Source organism: Hemicordylus capensis, chromosome 4 (assembly GCF_027244095.1).
Source record: "Hemicordylus capensis ecotype Gifberg chromosome 4, rHemCap1.1.pri, whole genome shotgun sequence".
Taxonomy (NCBI): Eukaryota; Metazoa; Chordata; class Lepidosauria; order Squamata; family Cordylidae; genus Hemicordylus; species Hemicordylus capensis.
Window position 1 is genome coordinate 214,480,093 of NC_069660.1, and position 17,046 is coordinate 214,497,138.

At 43.9% G+C, this 17,046-nt stretch overlaps 1 long non-coding RNA gene across 1 annotated transcript; it reads right to left on the reverse strand.

Annotated features, from left to right (window-relative positions):
• Positions 1–580: 580 nt before the first annotated feature.
• On the reverse strand, positions 581–7,700 carry LOC128323357 (uncharacterized). The gene is made up of 3 exons (XR_008306227.1): positions 7,402–7,700; positions 4,403–4,552; positions 581–895 (listed from the first exon to the last, which is right to left on the reverse strand). It is a non-coding gene; the product is annotated as an uncharacterized LOC128323357 (long non-coding RNA).
• Between the last annotated feature and the right edge of the window lie 9,346 nt (positions 7,701–17,046).

Below are 17,046 nucleotides of genomic sequence, written 5' to 3' on the forward strand. Positions count from 1 at the left end.
CGCTGTCTCTTGTCTCAAAGACAGTGGAGGACAGACTAGTGAGTTAGAGGACTAGAGGGTCAAGACATTGGTCATCCCTTCTCTACTGCTCTGACACTATCCCTTTGTAATGTAGATTGCTACTTTTAGAGACTAACTTACTTACTTCCTGCTTTGCACTTCCTCTTCCCTTCTCTTCCTGTTCCTTCTACCTTGCAACATGCAAGCTCCTCTCCCCTGCACCATGTGTGCAGAGATGCAGAATACATCTGCATCCAGTTGGCTAGCTAGATTAAAGATCCTAACTCCTCACTTTCCTGTCTAGAATGGAGTTCTCTAATAAATACTATATATATTGATTTGAAACTATGAACTGGCTCCAAGTTACTTTACTCTCAGCATACACGCATGCCTAACTAAATTCCACTGTGTTGTGCCTCTATGCACTCTGCTATAATGAAAAAGAGTTTCTCCCACCGGAGAGAATTCCCAACAAAAACAGTTATTTCCTGAAACCTATTCAGTTTCCTTTCTTTATTGTCACTGCTCAGCAATCTGGGGAGTGTTCAAGCACCACATTTATTCCATGGTTATATTATTTTATTTATTAGAGTCATTTGCATACCACCTCTCTGTCAGGTTAAGGCCTCTCAAAGCAGTTCACATACAATTTAAAGCAGAAAATGATCAGGTGCTCTATGCTGCTGGTGCTTGTGCTTCAGACTGCAGCAGGCCTGATATAAGTAACCCTCATTACAAGGGTGCAGGTCTAAATAGCAGCCGATAGGTAAAAATAGATGTGGGGTCAAAAAGAGCCACAGTTGGAGTTTCTTGAGGTTCCTCCCGTTCTGCCACGGACCTCCATTTTCCTCTGAAGGTACTCCAAAAAGACAGAGGACCTTCTGGAGCTTACAACCTAGAAAACAACACAAGGGAGACAACAGAGGAAAAGGAGAGAAGCAGAGAAATAAGTAAACAGAAGAATATTATGTTATTATTTCACATAATAGGCTTAGTTACAGTGAGATATAGAGACTAGGAAGTTAAGGCAAAAGCGTCAGGGAAAGGGTGGATTTTGAGGAGGGATCTGGAGGAAGAGGAGCAGATGATCCAGGAGACAGTGCTTAAGCATAGGGGCAGCAAGGATGAAAGAGCCGAGTTGTATGAGGGAGCAGGAAACCTTCTGGTGGCTGAAGGTGGTGGAGCTGGAGGAATGAGGGTCAGAGGAAAGGATATGAAAGAAGAGAGGTAAGGAGGGACAAGGCCATAGGGTGCTTTGAAGGTAAGAACAAGGAGTCTGTGCTAGATCTGAGAGTGAATAGTATAGGGATTTAAGGTGATTAGAGAGAGATGAATGACATTGGCACCAGAATCCTGCATGGAGGTGTGCAGGCTGAAGTGAGGCAATGGAAGACATAAGAACAGCCCTGCTGGATCAGGTCCAAGGCCTATCTAGTCCAGCATCCTGTTTCATCCTGGGGAACCCACAGGCAAGAGGTATGTGCATGCCCTCTCTCTTGCTGTTGTTCCCCTGGAACTGGTATTGAGAGACATCATCCCTCTGAGGCTGGAGGTGGCTCATAGGCACCAGACTAGTAGCCATTGATAGATCAGAGAAGATAAAGTGAGAGCTTATAAGAGTGTGAGGGACAGAGAGGAAGAGGTCTATTTGTGCTAAAAGGGGGAGTGATGTGATTTGGTGATGGAATAGGGGAAATAAGGGAGAGGTCAAAGTTCAGAAAAAGATGGAGTTTGCCTAGAAGAACTAAGGTGCAATGTGTAGTATGTCCAATGAGGTTTAGTGATTTCTTTGGTTTTTCAGGACAAATGCTTCCATGATTTTTGGCCACCATCACTTTCTTCATGTGGGTCCATTTTAAACACAGCACACCAAGTTGCAGTACAAAGTGAAGGAAGGAGAATCAGGTAGTCTAGATCTCTGTTGCCAGATTTGGCTTTTTTTAAGCCAAATTTTGGGTTACGGCCCACTTGACTCACGAGTATACTCCTGAGGTTCTGGCCATGCAAAGTTGTTTTTTTTTTTAAATATCAATTCAAAGTACTATATTATGTCTGTGCAAAGTTTTTAATAATTACCGCATTCCATCTGCATTATTATTTACTTGATAGCACTGAAACATTTACTGTGCAAGAAACAAGGTTGTCCCTTTATTTGCCGAAAATCCACTTAGTATTTGGGCTGCAGAGTTTGTCAGCTTGCCACACCCCCAACCCCCAATGACCAGCTGCTGCTTCTGCTTTAATCTCCAATATTAAAAGCCCATCAGTTATCCATGAAAGCATCTAGAAACCATTATTGCAGCAAGTTGTGGCCACTTATAGACCAGAGAATAAGAAATGTGTCTCCAGTGAACGTCAGTCGCATTACTTATTTTGGTCTCTAGGTGGCAGCAAGCCAAGATGTGTTCTGTACATGGGTGGTGTTTTTTTCCCCTTTTAATACTCTGAATTCTCTGCTTCCACTACAAATCTGTTTGATGTTACAAAGCTTTAACAACTGGAGGCTCCTACCATGACTTTGTTATCTTAACTTTGAAGCCAAGAACATACCTTTATGCAGTCTTTTCAACAATAATTAGTTTTACCTTGCCTGTATGCAAATCTTTCAGTAGCTAATTTTTTTAAATATATTTAAAAAATCTAGCAGATTTTCTACACAGCTTTGTAGCACAAATTTATCTTTGAAAATAACAGTTACATGTTTCTTCTTAACATTAGTTAGCCACTTCTGGACAATTGTGGTAGGTGTTTTGTTGTTGTGGTTTTAAATCTCTATTAATTTTTCAATCAGAGAAGCAGAAAGAACTGTCTGCTAACAGTTTTTCAATGCATGTTTACTTGAAAGCAAGTCATACTGTGTTCATTGGCGCTTGCCCCCAGGTAAGTGTACTTAGAGTTGCAGATTTGAGATTTTTTGTTTATTTGATTGTAGTCCAGGGGGGAAATGAGCCACAATTTCCTTACTGGAAAACTGCAACATTCGTGTCATCAAATCAAAAGACTGTCTTTTCCAAAGCTGTTATTTCCAGCTTTGAGTTTTTGCTGGAGGAAAACTACATCTAGAAGTGTGTGTAGGATAGGAAACAGCATTTTCTTATGCACACTCCCTCCTTCCAAGTAGTGAGAGGTTCCAAAGGCAACAATGCCTGGGATTGGCTTCTTTGGATGAGAGATCACTGGTGATTTACAAACAGCTTTGAGTGTTCATTGGGGGGAAAGGCAGTGTATACACTGAGAAGATTAATAAGAGAGCTTCTGTGAACAAACTGATGTCACTGAAACACTATGTGATGCTTCCCTATCTTGGCAATGATTGGGTTTTTGAAATTAGTGAAGACATTTTTACAGAGGTGTACCTATGTATTTTTGGAGCCTGGACCTAATGGCCTTTGGAGGGCCCCCCTCCCCTGCAAATTAAGCAAAATAGGAAAATCAGAGGCATATGATCCCAAGTAGACTGGAGACAAACCAAATTTGATCCCAAAATGAACATTAAAAACTGGCAGTTTGAAACACCACAATAAAACAGATTTTATTTGGATCTCTCTTGTGGCTTAAAGAGGGAATGGCGAAGTGTCACTACTGAGAACTCAGGTTTGACTGGTAAAATTTCCAGTTAGATTTTGAAACAACCACCTCAGAGATGGTTTTCAGATTCAATCAATTAATTTTAGTTTCATATATGGACAAAGCTTCCTTTCAGCTTTTCACTGGAAAACTCCTATGTTCTCTACTCAGTTCTAACCTCTGAATTATTAAAATAAAACAATACAGGGGAAATGCTGGTATATGTGTATGAAATTAAATATTTTTAAATGAAGAATATAAACAAGAATGACATTAGCTTTCCCTAGTTATATCTACTTAGTGTTTGGGTTAGCCTTAGAACTTCCCCTCATACCAAACAGTAGGACAATAGCTTGTCAGCCTTTGGGGGCAGAAGTTAAGTTGTAATGACAGATACCCATAGATTAGTAACTATCAGCCAATCAGATCATATCTCTAGTCCAAGCCATTTTCTTTAGCTCTAATAAAAAATGCTGAAATCTGCAGTTAAAGCAACACAGAAAGATACTCTTTAATATACACAATTTGGATTATATTTGGAACTCTATACCCAAGCTTACAATGACTGTATTGTTTCCTTCCCTCCTTCTCCGCCTCCTGGTTATTTTTAATTCTACAAAAGTATAAAAGAGCATCATGGTAGGAGCAGGGGTTTGAAGTGGAACTGCAGAGGATTTCAATGGAAAGTTGATTTATTTCAGGGGATTATGAGAGCCCAGGGATAAAGCTGGCACCCCGCCACAGGGAGAGCCCTTGACCTAGAAGCAAGGAACAGTTACAAAGCTGTTCGTGTACATAACTGAACAGAACACTTTAATTTTGTGCAGAGCGTAACCTGAATTCTTTCTCCAAGGGAAGATGAAAGAAACAAGCTTCACTGCTTAGTAGGACATTGGGCGCTGTATCCAAGGCTCCTTGCTTTCTTTACATCTTGCTCGGCAGGATTGCAAGAAGCAATTGTTTGTGACAAAGGGCATTTTGTTATCTTTTAAAAAAGGAAAGAAAGAAAGAACAGTGGAAAATTAATTAAGATGCCACTCATAAAAACAGATCTGGATATGGAATTAATTCACTGTTCCAGTGGGCAAAATAAAACTAACTAGTCGTAAAGCTATCCCAGGTAGTTCTGAATTAATTCATGAAACCTAATTTCCCTCTCATTCTCTCCCTCGGCCTTGAGCTGTAATTATAAAGACTTCACATCTCCCTGGTGACATCAGATGGTTAACAAAATGTGAATCAGGGAAGGGAAGCAACGCGTAACCTTCTTGCTGCAGCATTGTTCACACTCCAGAAAAGACAATCTTTTTCATGAGATATCATTCCACTGCTGAAGATTATTAATTTTCCTGGCTACTTTTCAGTAACTCTCACGTCAAGATTCAAATAATCAATCTTGTACCGCAGACAAAGAGTGTACAGCATAATAACACTATGGCAGACTGTATTCCTGCAAAATCATATTATGAAACATTTATTAAGGCCGTGCACTAAATCAAACATGCTATAGTAATTACATTTACCTTCTTAAGAGGTCCTTTAAGCATCTTTCAGATTAACAGCAATCGTTTTTCCTTTGCTGAAAAAAAGGCTTCAAACTTTGCATTCTATTTCAAATTTCACAGCAAATGTGGGCCCATGAAAATATATTTAACTAATTTTTGCACCTCATCCTCAGTCAACAATCTAGACTAGTGCTTCAGTTGTGGAGCAGTGCCTCCAACAGAGCGGGATCTAGCCTTCTGTTCTACCAGGGTTTAGACATAAACCGACTATGTGCTCGGACTTGGAAACGTTAGTTCTATTTTGCCAGTTACAGAGTCAGTATAGCATAGTGGTTGGCAGAACAACTCTATCATCCCAGTTACCATTTACCCTGGAGTTGCACTGGTGTAATTTTTCTGGGATTCTGTGCATTCCCAGAACAAGATGGGAGGAGAAAACAAGAGGAATCATAAGGTTAAACACCCAATAAGGCACAACCCCACCACCAGCCACTCCCCAGTTTTCATGGCATCACTACCACCACACACGAGTCATGGGTGCAGCATGCCAGCAATGCCCCCATGTGGACATGGAAGGAGCCAGTCCACTTATAGCAGGCACTTATAGCAGGGGTGCCAAATCTTGGGTCCCCAGAGGTTGTTGGACTACAACTTGCACAGTTACTGCCATAATGTCACCACAGCATATCTCAAATTCAAAAAACATACCCTGACACCAGGATGCCACAGTGACTTCTAATGCATGAGCTACTGTGGCATGGAAAGCTGCCAGGAACCATCTCATGCCCAGGTTTGAATCCCAATACAGGAGGGAGGGAGGGAGGGAGGGAGGGAGAGAGAGAGCTATTAATCACATTTGTGACTACACAATAAAAAAGAATGGAAGATTATTTGAAATATTTCATCCCTGCCTTTTTGAAAATGTAACAACCATCTAGCAGACTTTGACCAAATCCTACTGCTCAGGCCAGGGTTTGTTTGTTTGTTTGTTTGTTTGTTTGTTTGTTTGTTTGTTTGTTTGTTTGTTTTAAGCATAGGATTGCAGTCCTCCCTTGCCAACCGCAAGGGTTTCATTCTGGGAAAACTTTACAGTTGGTGAATTTGTGTTTGGCAAGCAATTGAAATACATCGGAAACAGGGAGTTAGGGGAATCACGGTTGCCAAAAGACCAAAAAATAAGGGGGAAAGGCCCCAAAGCTACCAAAAATCACCTGGAATCCCTTTAAATCAGCAATAGTCAGCAAGAGGAGTGAGGGGGGACTCCCAGAAATCACCCTGAACCCCCCCAAATCACCCCAAACCCCCAGAAATCACCCCAAACCTCCAAAAATCACCCCCCTCCAATTACCAAAAAAATCTCACCAAACTAGGACCTCAGCTGGCGAAACCTGTCACAATTTCCCAGTCACGGATATCAAAAACCGTGATTGGGAAAACCACGGTCGACGAGGGATGACTGTGTGTCCTTAGAGACTGACCTAAAAATAAGAAAATCTCCCCTCTGTCATGTATTCACTCAGTAGCCATTGGCAAGCCACAGCAGCAGCATCCCCCACATGGGGATGATAATACTAACCGACCTCAAAAAGTGGTTATTTGGATTATGGGAAGTATTTCCAACTTTTTATAGTATTATATAAATGTTATGTGTTTATTTATCCTATATATATCCCACCTTCCCTCCAAGAAAGTCAAGGAGTGTCCATGGATGGATTACCCTATTGTAATCCTCACAACAATCCTGTGAGGTAAGTTAGGCTGAGACGGTGAATGGCTGGCTCAGGGTCACCCAGTATGAGGCTTGAATCTGCATCTCCCCAGTTTAAGCCCTATACTGTAACCACCATTGCACACACTCTTTTCCTCCCTCTCTCTCTCTTATCATCATCATCATCATCATCATCATCATCATCATCATCATCATCATCATGAGAACTCCTTCTACTGGTGTTTCTGATTTATTCTGGATCTTATATTTCATGTATACAGAACAGATGCAAATGGAAGTTCAGTCACTTTCAAAGTAAAAATCCTTCCAAGTTAGCTATCCACTTTGTAAGCACTGAGCTGCTCTGCAATCATAAATAGTTATTAACACATTTTACATAGTAAAAGGTGCTTAAGTATCTGCTGGATATAAGCTCCAGAGAGGAGGTAGGAATGAGCATTTTTGTGCTGACCGCTGTAGCTTCAGCTGAAGGTGACAGATACACCAGAATTAAGCTTGAAATTATTTTTTCTTTCATGAATCCCTCCTTCTACACTTCTTGACTTACTGACATTATCTTGGCTTGTGACATCACAAATACCAGAAGTCTCATTTACAAACCTTGGAATCCAGGGTATTTTGATTAACCCAGAAATCAGCCTTCTGTAAAGCCTTCACTGAATTAGAAAGCAACTGAAGGATTTCCTGAGGGAGAAAGTGGGGGGAAATATTAAAAGATCAGAATAGATTTGTGAATTGAATGTTTTATGTGGTTGGGGGATGCTCAGTACAGAACCCAGTGCTTTAAACTCTTTCCTTTAATCTGAAACTTCCCTTCTTGACACTCAAACTTCTACACTTCCTGAAATAAGTCATCAATTCATGTGCTTGTCTGATAATTGTGGGTCGGGGCGGAGCCACCATTGGGCAAACGGGTTCAAAGAAACCGGGCCGTGCCCAATCAGAGGCCACAGGCCTCAAACATGCCCCCTCACGTCTGACGTCAGACACAGGGGTATTAGTTTGGTTCCAAACAGGGCCATGCGGCCCGGTTTGGAGCAGAAATCGGCCTGCACTTCGTTGGCAGCATGGCCAGAACAACTCTCCCTGCCTTAAAGGCAGGGAGAGCCACTCCTGGTCCCACTGCCAATGCAGCGGAGCCGCTTGATCTCCCTCCAGAACGGGGCCCTGCGGCCTCGCTTAGGAGAGAGAACGGCCTGTGCTGCATTGGCAGCATGGCCCAGACAGCTCTCCCTGCCTTTATGGCGGGGAGAGTCATTCCGGCCTGCGCAGCTCAAAATAGTGCGGGCCGATCTCCTTTCCGAATGGGACCGCGTGGCCCCGTTTGGAAGGGAGACCACGTAGTGCGTCTGACATCAGACGCGGGGGCATGGCTAGCCGGGCGCATCTGATGTCAGATGCGGGGGGGGGGGTTCGGGGGGGGTGGCGGCTGCACACAGGCTGCTGCCAGCCTGGCTCTGCTCCTGTTGTGGGTGGGGGTGGGGGGACCTCAAAATATTGTATTTTGGATTTCTTACTGGTTATAATTGTTTAGTCAGCATCTTATTTAGCAATTAACACAATATTTCCATTTGCTTAGCACTGAACCCAGATAGTGACATTATGCTGGTGGTTATTTCTTACAATTAACATATATTCATGTCTCTAAATCATGAAAATGATGGCAAGGTGACCCTTCCTCCAATGGTGACACCCCCTAAAACTGCTCAGTCTGCCATTCCGTTTACTAAACCAATCAAGGCATTACAGTGATCAGGCCTTTTAAACTTCTCCTTCCCACAATACAAAGAATGCTCTCTGTCTCATTAGCAGTGTTCTCTCTCTCGCTTTTTTTTCATCTGTGTGCGGAATGAGTTTTGTTCTGGGTGGCAGTATCAAGGAAGTGTGCACACACATGCATTCAGAGTAGGGCCTTCCTGATGCAACCTGAGCGGGATCTAAAATAAACTGAGCGGAGATTTTAAAATGTGTGAGCACGTGCACATGAGCATGCCTTAGGGCAAACACTGCTCATTAGTAGCAATAACTTATGCTCTTGGGCTATCTCCCCATAAACACCCCAGCTTCTCAGAAACTATTGAATAAGCTATAACCTAGGGGCTGCTATACGGAGCTATTGACCTTTGACCTTCTGTGGATTCCTGCTTCCCAGAGCCCAGCAGCTGATCATTTTGGCTGGGGATACCTACCTCGTGTTCATTATTATACCTATTTTTCTCCCAAAGGGCCCATTCTCTTTTCTTTTGTCTTTTGTACACGAGTGTGTTTTGAGGGTTTTTTTTTACTGTGTTCCTTAGAAACATTATATCATAGAATGATCTCATTGGAAGGTATTTTGGAGGCCTCTAGTCCAACCCCCTGCTCAGTGCAGGAATCGGCTACAGCATCCCTATAGATGACTGTTCAGCTTTTATTTCAATACCTCTAGTGAAGAAGAGTTCATCACTGTGCTAGGCAGACTGTTCCAGTGCCCAGCAGGTGTAAGAGCCCCTGATTCCTCCTACTGTCTAACCTAAATCTGCTTCCTTGTCATTTCAGCCCATTGACTCTAGTCCTGCCCTCTGGAGCAATAGAACACAAGTCCACTCTCCTTTTATGTGGCAGCCCACTGGGGATGTGGCCATAGCTCAGTGGCAGAGGATCTGCTTTGCATGCAATAAGTCTCAGATTCAACCTCTGGTATCTCCAGACAGGGCTGAGAGAGATTCCTGCCTGAAACCTTTGGAGAGCTACTTCCAGTCAGTGCAGAGCTAGCAATCTGAGCTAGATGGACCAATGGTCTGATCAATATTGTTGCTCTGAATTTGGCTTGTTCCTTGTGCATGGGGGTGGGAGGTGCAAGAGGTGACAGTTGTCCCTCCCTGGAATTCTAAGCTGTAGTGATAAGCCTCCCCTCCCACTAAAGAGTTCAGGGAGTGAACCCTTGTCTCAACTGACAGGCTGGTGAACTCCTGGGCAGCCAATCAGTACACCAGCTGGGTGGGACCTAGAGAGCAGTTGCTGGGAAATCTGAGAACAAGAAGGGCAGTCTTTCTTGGAGAGAAGCAGGTGCAGAAAGGCTTAGTGAGGGGCAATGGAGTTTTTCTCCCTCGTGGTTAAAGCCAGCATGGAGGTTTCTCTCATGGAATAACTCTGTAGATCCTTGAAAGAAAGGATTGCACTAAGCTTGTTTCTCATCAGGAACTGGGTGAGTTCAAGGAAAAAGGGATTCAGCATAGGGAACAGTTTGTTAGATTTTGCGTTAGAAATTTATATTTCTTTGGTGTGTGTGCTTTTGCATATTCCTGATACTGTTCTATTATTGTTTACCTGTAGTAATTAAAGTAAGAAACACTAGCCTATGCCCACCCTATCTAGGGCATTGCAAAAGACTCTATAAACATGTAAGCATGCATTAAGACAATCTATTTTTGTAATCCTACTAAGTATTCTTAGCTGTATTTAAAGCTGAGAAAGCCTAAGATGGAAGCAGTCTGTAGTAACTGAATAAAACTGTTTCTTTTAGTTCTTTTCTTTTTACAAGCTTCTCCGAGTTGGTTTTTAACTCAGGAAAAAGGGGTGGGGTATGAAGGGGGATTCCTTGGGGATTTCCACATCCTCAAATGGTCATCAGCTATCAGTTTTCTTACCACATGCAGGCTTGCACGTGGAAAAGTTTGGTACTTAGCCATTAGGAAAATCCAGAGTGTTTTCCCTGGGATTCCACCCCAAGCCCAGGGAGTTTCAAGCTCAGTTGATAAGAGAGGTGGTGGCAGCAGCATTTTAAACCTATCAGGAATAAAGAATAGTTTTAGGAGAAGCCTAGCAAGGCAGCTCAGCAGGGATGATTCAGCATTCCCACCCACCCACCCCACGTGAGTGCTTTGAAACAAAGGCTATGATTCACTACGTAAGCTTACTAAAAATGTTTGGTGTATTGAAATTAGGGAGTTAATTACCCCACCACCACCAATCAGCAGAGGTATACAGAGATAATTAGAATAGAATAGAATAGAATAGAATAGAATAGAATAGAATAGAATAATGTTCTGGCTGCCAGGTCTGGACTCCATACTCTTCTGGAGGAAGACCTAGGTCAGCAGTAGATTGGTCAAATGCATGTTCAGATGAGACTTCTGACTGGCTCTTGCAAAACTTACAAAATCTGGACACCCCATAAACACAAAGATAATATACACATGATGCAATATAGGTTTGCATAAACTTAAGCATCATCTACTATAATTTAGTTTCGGTTTCCCCCTTATGATAATGGCTTGCTTGCAATAGCCCAGTTCAAGCTGTCCTTGCCAAATGCAAAAATTTCTCCCCATTCTGTCTTGGGCCTTCTCAAAGGCCTTCTCCTCAGGTTGTTCTGATTCTAAGCCTTCCTCTCTGTGGTGTTTTTGGTTAATCCATTCCTGGATCCAGGCCAGCTTTTGAATGGTGTTTTAAGTTACTTTTATTCCAGTCCTGGAGTAGGGGTGGGGCTAACAAACAGCCAGCAGCAAGGGCACTGAAGGCAGACTGCCCTTGCTTCTCTATGCATCTGTTATATTAATTCTCCTGGGTGTGCCATGGAATGTGCATCCTGGCTCCCAGCTGATTGGCTGGGTGCCAGCACACCCAGGAGACCAGAGGTGGTGGCGGGCATGACCGGGGAGGCAAGCAGCAGGCGGGCCTGGCCACGGAGGAAAGCGGCAGCAGGCCCGTCCGCGAAGGAGGCACTTGGCCCACTGGTGGGCCCATCTGCAGAGGCGGCACTCAGCCCGCCGGTGGAGACGGCGCTCGGCCCACCAGCGGGTCAGCTGCGGAGGCAAGCGTTGGCGAGCCCGGCCACAGAGGCAGGCGGTGGCAGCCCGGTCCACGGAAGCGGCACTCGGCCTGCTGGCGGAGACCGCACTTGGCCCGGCGGTGGGTCGGCCGCAGAGGCAAGCGGCGGCGGGCAGCGGTGGCGGGCTGGTCTGCGGAGGCAGCACTCGGGCCACTGGCAGAGACGGCACTCGGCCCAGCAGTGGGTCAGCTGTGGAGGCAAGCAGCAGTGGGCCTGGCTGCAGAGGCAGGCAGCGGTGGCAGGCCAGTCCACATAGGCGGCACTCGGCCCGGCAGCCTGGGTCCAGCCGTGGAGATGGTCGGAGACTGGGGAGGAGAGGTAACTGCCGGCCCCGAAGAGCGCACAGATGCTCTGTGTGGGGTCAGCTAGTAATATATATTTCATTAAATCATTCATAATCCTGATTCAACTCCAATGTCTTGTCCTTGCATACCACAACTCTTTCCTCTGGATTTTACACTCCCCTTGCCCTAGGAAAGAGAAAGATTAATACTGAAACCATCTGTCATGGACTGGCAGTAACCAGCCCTGTGAATAGTGCAGAAAGCATGAAAACCAACCTCTTGGTTCTCCCACCTTTTGGATTTTATCTCGGTCACCAAGCCTTTCTATTTCATTTGGCTGCTTCAACCAAACAGCCCACAGTCTCCAACAATAACTCAGGGAGAGTAAGGTGGCAGGTAAGCATGGGGTGAGAAACAGAGGCTATGAGAGCTGAACAAAGTTATGTCTCTACTTAGAAAGAAAAACAGAACATTAACCCAGTTTTATAGTCTTTACCATTTGTTTTCTGAATATTTTACACAACAACAAAAACCAATGAGCAAAGGAAAATAAATCAAAGTAGGATAAATACATCCAGATATCCTGTCTAAACTGTTCCCTGATCCAGGCAGTCTTACCAACTCTTCAGGCCTTCCAGCAGCTTTATTCTTCCTACAACATCTATGATCCTTCTTTCTCTAGAGCAGGCCTGCTCAACTTTGGCCCTCCAGCTGTTTTTGGATGACAGCTCCCACAATCCCCAGCCACAGCAGTCAATAGCCAGGGATTATGGGAACTGTAGGCCAACATCTGCAGGAGGGCCGAAGTTGAGCAGCCCTGCTCTAGAGTATTCTTGCAATCTCTAACTAAAACCCTTTCTCAAACTCTGCCTTATATCTCCTAAATTAAAAGTAAAATTCCCTAAACTTTACTTCCCTCCCACTCTAAAGTAACTAATCAGGAGGGCAGATTTGGCATTCTTGGTTTTGTTCTGCCAGGACTTTAAGTATCCATTTCTCCATTAGTATCATTTATTGGGCTAGCCTTTTGACCTGAGCTTGTAACAGATTTCCTGGGCTAAACTTTTGACCTTATTCTGTATCTGACTTTTTAAAAAAACCCACCCCTCTTTATTTTTCATTTTAAAACATACAACATAACCACAAGTGAACACAAAATGGAAGACTTAATTTCAGTTCTTCATACCATCCATCCTGGGCATCTGCTGAGGTGGGAGTAGGAGAATAAAGGGTGATGGTAGTTGTGTTTGAAATGGGCAATCACAGGTTGTAGGGGGGAGTCACATGGGATGTGCTCATTAACAATAAAATACACACATAGTGCACACTCACCCCAACTACAGCTCCACCAACTCCAAAATTCATCAGTTACTATTGGGCCTTGCTCCCTGCATCCCCAGACTAGAATTATTTTCTCAGACACCCTTTCTGTGTCTGATGATTGCAGATGATTCTGCAACTCCCACCTCTTCTTCTGCGTAGGCAGTCATTTGTTTTCTAGGGGTGTGCATGAATCAATTTCTGCTATTCGCTTCAAGGTTGAATTGAATCACAGACCCCACCCAAATGATTGATCAAAACTAGCTGGCTTGGCCAGTTGCCTCAAGTAATCACCCTGATTCTACCCAAATAAATTCGGATGAATCAGGCATCATTTTGAGGCCCATTTTGCTGGAAAAATTGGCCTCAAACTGGGATCAGCTGTCTACAAATTGGGATCAGCGGGTAGACCAGCTCTCCAAGGTGGACTGACATACCAAGTCCAGAGTGGAGGGGTCAGTCTACAAACCTATCCCAGTTGGTAGACCAGCTCTCCTGGTTTTCCAGGGAGAGCTGGTCTACCAATTTGGATTGGTGGGTAACCAACCCTCTGCTTCAGACTTGGTGCATCAGCCCACCTCAGAGAACTGGTCTACCCACTGCTCCCAATTGGCAGACCAGCTCTCCCCACCATTTTGAGGCTTGTTTCCCCAGCAAAACAGGCCTCAAAATGGTGCCCAAAACACCCAAATCAATCCGGGTCAAATCAGGGGTGATTCTATTCTACCCTGAATCTGGCCCCTTTTTTTTTTCAGATTAATGGTCGAATCAGTTTGCACATCTCTATTGTCTTCCTCATTTTGATTTACAGACATTCCTGGCTGACGAGGCTTCCCATTCTGGGCATTCATTTTCTACTTAGGAAAGGAGTGTTTGTCATTTACAGTTTAAGATGGCATGCTGTTACTTGATGCTGTCAAAAAGCATCTGTTACAATAGCTGTCTCTTTCATGTACAGACTTAAAATACATCAAACCAGCCACATTAGCAGCCAATGTGATCAGCCCCAAAGGCTGCTCAAAAGTTAAATTAATTGTCTTAATTATTACAAAGCAACATTACTTGAGAGAAATCTTTATATGAAAGCTGCTGCTGCCCCATAAGCAGTTAACTACCTAGCCATGTTCATGTACCTCCAGTGACTGTTGCTGCTGTCTATCCTACGTTTCTTTTTAAATTGTGACCCCTTTGGTGACAGGGATCCATCTTATTTATTTATTATTTCTCTGTGTAAACCGCCCTGAGCCATTTTTGGAAGGGCGGTTGTGCTGTGATTTCTGCCAGCCCTCATTTTTCCTGCACAAAGTGTTGTTGCTTGCCCCTATCAGAGCAGTATAGTTTTCAGCATGTTGGCATGACACCTACACAGAGAAGTGAGGCTGAGTGCAATCCTATACTTAATTTTTTAAAAAAAAAAAAAAGTTTGCATGGCATAAAATCTGGCATAAATCCCCTGCTGCCAGCAACTGAAATACACCTCCCATATCTCCACTATATGGGATGCCGGAGAGGATGGGAGGAACTGGATTAGGCCAAATCCTATAACCCTTCCAGACTGCAGCAGACACGCCCTGATCTTGGCGTAATGTTATGCCAACTCTGAAAGTGAGGGTCAGTCCAAAAGCTCAATTGAAACAAATTGAAAGCAAAATGCCACTCAGGATGTAAACTTTATCGGGGGGGGGGGGAGGGTTAGCAGGTTCAAGCCCCCTTTAGGATTTCCCAAAGTGGGCAATGTCCTTCCCCCAGGGTTCCAGGTCGCATCAGCCAGCACATAGACTGGCAGGTTCATCAGTCAGCAATCTTTGTCTATGAGGAAATTATGGAGAGGAAGGAGGAGTCTGAGGTGAAGGGAGGAAAGACTGACAGGACTGATAACTGCAACAACAACAACAAATATTTATAGACCGCTTTTCAACAAACGTTTCCAAAGCAGTTTACATAGAGAGATAATAAATAAATAAGATAGATCCCTGTCCCCAGAGGGCTCACAATCTGATAAATGTATTGCTGAGGGATCCATCCACCAATCAAGGCCTCAGCTGCCCTGCCCTGCCGGCAGGAGGAACAGTTCTTTTCTGCTTGAGGAAGTTGACAGAAGAAACTGAGTTCATTTAGATAGCATCAATGAAAAGTGGCGCAGCGGGGAAATGCTTGACTAACAAGCAGAGGGTTGCTGGTTCGAATCCCTGCTGGTATGTTTCCCACACTATGGGAAACACCTATATCGGGCAGCAGCGATATAGGAAGATGCTGAAAGACATAATCTCATACGGCGTGGGAGGGGGCAATGGTAAACCCCTCCTGTATTCTACCAAAAGAAAACCAGAGGGCTCTGTGGGTGCCAGGAGTCGAAATCAACTTGACGGCACACTTTACCTTTTAATGAAAAGAAATATATTAAGTAGAGTGGAAGAATTCTAACAATGTGTACTCATTAGTACTATCTCTGGGCAAATACTCTGTGGTACATTCGATGGCTAGCTGCAATAAATTTATTTTAATTCCTTTAAGAAAACAGTGCTTTTTAAAAAGTGCAACCAAAACACAAAACCAGTAGTTCCTGGGGGGAAATGTGCAGTTCCAAAATAACATGCGTGCAGTTCAAAAATTCAAATCATGAAAAAGTTGTACTATGTTCGCTGATATTAAAAAATGATTGATTGCAATAGGGAAAGTAAAAATCAGTAGTTCAACTTCCTCTAGAACTCGCAGACTCTGATACTGCATCAAGCTCATTACTTAGGAGTGAATATCTGAAGCTAAAGTAGATCGTGCTTAAGGATACTTGTGCAAACGTCTTTCCCTTTTATATCTTTGTGTCCTCCAGACCTTAAGAGATTTGCTGAAGGAAAGGGTCTCTGAACATGTACAGAGTTCATTTCTAGTAACTCCAGTTCTCAGGTGTGTTGTAGCAGTGTGCACTATGGCGTGTAATAAAGCCTTTTAAAGGGGAGTTTATTTTTCTTGATTATAGTGGAGAATGGTCTTGGGCTTTAATCTGTAGGGTATATAGTATAAGGCTACTGATGGGAGTAAGTGGTCTGCATGATACTATACCCTAACAAGCCTGCACCTTTCTCAGATTTGACCCTATCCCCACTCCACCCCAGGAAATTAAACAAATCTACACCACTGCCATTCACCCTCTGCCTCTTGCTTCACCCATCCTGCCCACCCTGTCATGACAGAGTATAGGATTCAGACTGCCTCTACAGTCTGTCACAGCAAGCACACCTGCTCCAGGATATAAACCCCTGACACAGGGAGGCCATAACTCAAAGAACAGGGTGCATGGCATTGGGCAATATCTCTCTGGCCTCATACCAATGCCATGCACACTTAAAGCACACAAAAGCTGAACTCTAGTGATGGGAACTATGGAGAAAGGGCCCTTTGTGCAAAGTGCTCCCATTTTTTGTACAAAGAGTCTGCTGGCTTCAGTATATCTGTGGGAAGCTCATTTTGCTAAGACGTGTCTTCTCAGCATCCTTATAGGTACTCTGCTCAGGAGGAGTCCATACCCAGACACTGAAGTGGAACTACACCACCACAAAGACAATGTACCCCTGGGCCTGGACGATGGCCAGTGTGTGTGAACGTGTGAGATTGGTAAGCAATCGGTAGGGAAAGGAATACCATGCCTCAAAATATGAATACGGAAACTGTCCCATTTCTCCTCCCTGTCCCCTTAAAGCATTGTCAGCTGTGTTTTGGCTATAAACTATGTTGGCTTACCATTTCCTTCTTCCCAGTAGCTAAGAGCAATATCTCCCATACAGGAGAAACAGGGTAAGTATGCTCTCTCTTGCCAGGCACTTTGCTCCA